Here is a 2,500-nt window from a genome sequence, read left to right as displayed (position 1 = left end):
CCATGGGTTTCGCACTGCCCCGTGGCTCGCGCGCACGTTAGACTCCTTGGTCCGTGTTTCAAGACGGGTCGGGAAGGTGGCTGACGTTAGCCGCGGACCCCGTGCGTCTCGCGCGGCGCTGCCCACCCGCAACCGACACGCCGCAACTGGGCACTGAGCACAGTCCCCAACCGGCGACGCACCGGCTCGGACGGGACGCCCGGCCCACGAAGGGCAGACGCGGCGATCCCTCCTCGCCCGGGCGACGGGCCGACGTGTCCGCGCGCCTATAACACCCACCCGGGGGCGGGCTACCTTGCGCGCGGCCTTCTCGCCGCCTCCCAGACGGTCGCGGCCTTCGCACGGCGCTAGTGCGCTGGAGCTGCTCGGAGGACAGCGCGAACGACGGGCCGCAAGGCTCCGCACGCCCACACGCTCCGCTCGGCTTCAGCTGAAAGCGTCGCGCGACTCGACAGGCCCTCCCGTTTGCCTCTCGACGGTTTCACGTACTCTTTAACTCTCTCTTCAAAGTGCTTTTCAACTTTCCCTCACGGTACTTGTTCGCTATCGGTCTCGCGACAGTATTTAGCCTTAGATGGAGTTTACCACCCGCTTTGGGCTGCATTCCCAAACAACCCGACTCTGGGAAGACGCAGAGCGCGCGCCCTCGCCGCCACCATGGGCCTGACACCCGCACCGGGACGAGGCCTCGATCAGAAGGACGCGGGCGGCGAACGACGTACGCGCAGCGAATTCCTTACGCCACAATTCCACGCGCCGCAGAGGCGCGCGGATTCGGCGATGGGCACTTCCCACTTCACTCGCCGTTACTGGGGGAATCCTCGTTAGTTTCTTTTCCTCCGCTTAGTAATATGCTTAAATTCAGCGGGTAGCCTCGTCCGACCTCAGGCCGATAATCCAGTGCCTCGTTTGCGAGAGACACGCGCGCGCCACCGAAGCTCGTGCGAGCGCCGCGCCCGAACGCGAGCCGTGCTGCTCCGGGCCGGGATCCTCTTCGAGGCCGACTCGTAACGAGACGCACGCCGCGTTCGGTTTCGCGCGCTGACACTGCGTTCGTGCTGTCCTGGGCGGGACGACCGTGGCAACGGCCGACACCGCACCGGCCCGACGCGTCGCCGCGCGGGAACGTTACAACGCGACCCTGAGGCGGGCGTGGCGCCGGGATTGACCCGGTGCCGCAATTTGCGTTCAGAACGTCGATGCTCAATGTGTCCTGCAATTCACATTAATTCACGCAGCTAGCTGCGTCCTTCATCGACTCGCGAGCCGAGTGATCCACCGCCAAGAGCCCTCCGTGACTTCGTCAGTTGGACAAGCGCGACCCAGCCGGATTGCACAGTCGAAAAAGCGGTGGCCGAGCGGTCGCCAGCCGTAGGCGACGCATGAAGCCAGCCTGGCACATGGCCACGGCACTCGGCGCAGAACGAAACAGGGTGACCGAAGTGCAATCGCGTGCGCCTCAACAGCGACGAAGGGCGTGCGCGGCCGCCAAGATACGGAGCCTTCTCCACCTGTCGAACGCACGACCACTCGATCGGCGATCGGCCGGTAATGATCCTTCCGCAGGTTCACCTACGGAAACCTTGTTACGACTTTTACTTCCTCTAAATGATCAAGTTAGATCGTCTTCTCGGACGCCGGCGCGGCCGTTGCCGAACGCGCCAGGTCCAATCGGAGGACCTCACTAAACCATTCAATCGGTAGTAGCGACGGGCGGTGTGTACAAAGGGCAGGGACGTAATCAACGCGAGCTGATGACTCGCGCTTACTGGGCATTCCTCGTTCAAGGGAAACAATTGCAATTCCCTATCCCTAGCACGACCGGGGTTCAGCGGGTTACCCGGACCTTCCGGCCTAGGCGGCGACACGCTGATCCGGTCAGTGTAGCGCGCGTGCGGCCCCGAACATCTAAGGGCATCACAGACCTGTTATTGCTCAATCTCGTGTGGCTAAGCGCCACTAGTCCCTCTAAGAAGTTCAACGCCGACCGATAGGGTCGCGTAACTAGTTAGCAAGCCAGAGTCTCGTTCGTTATCGGAATTAACCAGACAAATCGCTCCACCAACTAAGAACGGCCATGCACCACCACCCACAGAATCAAGAAAGAGCTCTCAATCTGTCAATCCTCACTGTGTCCGGGCCGGGTGAGATTCCCCGTGTTGAGTCAAATTAAGCCGCAGGCTCCACGCCTGGTGGTGCCCTTCCGTCAATTCCTTTAAGTTTCAGCTTTGCAACCATACTTCCCCCGGAACCCAAAGACTTTGGTTTCCCGCAAGCTGCCGGAGGGGTCGTCAAAGTAACGCCCCCCGATCGCTGGTTGGCATCGTTTATAGTCAGAACTAGGACGGTATCTGATCGTCTTCGAACCTCTGACTTTCGCTCTTGATTAAAGAAAACATTCTTGGCAAATGCTTTCGCAGTCGTTCGTCTTGCGCCGATCCAAGAATTTCACCTCTAACGGCACAGTACGAATGCCCCCGTCCGTCCCTCTTAATCATTA

General features: G+C 60.8%; 3 non-coding genes across 3 annotated transcripts in view; all 3 read right to left on the bottom strand.

The window, feature by feature from the left end:
- Nucleotides 1–892, bottom strand: part of LOC145915975 (large subunit ribosomal RNA) — a 3,686-nt gene extending 2,794 nt beyond the window's left edge. The window contains exon 1 of the ribosomal RNA XR_014404272.1: nt 1–892. This exon is cut by the window's left edge and continues 2,794 nt beyond it. This is a non-coding gene — a ribosomal RNA (large subunit ribosomal RNA).
- A 244-nt stretch (nt 893–1,136) lies between these two features.
- LOC145915941 (5.8S ribosomal RNA) lies at nt 1,137–1,290 on the bottom strand. Its single transcript, XR_014404242.1, has one exon. It is a non-coding gene; the product is annotated as a 5.8S ribosomal RNA (ribosomal RNA).
- Nucleotides 1,291–1,549: 259 nt separating this feature from the next.
- Nucleotides 1,550–2,500, bottom strand: part of LOC145916039 (small subunit ribosomal RNA) — a 1,824-nt gene continuing 873 nt past the window's right edge. Inside the window, exon 1 of the ribosomal RNA XR_014404319.1 lies at nt 1,550–2,500. This exon is cut by the window's right edge and continues 873 nt beyond it. This is a non-coding gene — a ribosomal RNA (small subunit ribosomal RNA).

The sequence above is a fragment of the Ascidia mentula genome (genome assembly GCF_947561715.1).
Source record: "Ascidia mentula chromosome 2 unlocalized genomic scaffold, kaAscMent1.1 SUPER_2_unloc_3, whole genome shotgun sequence".
NCBI lineage: Eukaryota > Metazoa > Chordata > Ascidiacea > Phlebobranchia > Ascidiidae > Ascidia > Ascidia mentula.
The sequence above is the reverse complement of the archived record's forward strand: the minus strand, read 5'-3'. Positions and strand labels throughout refer to the sequence as shown.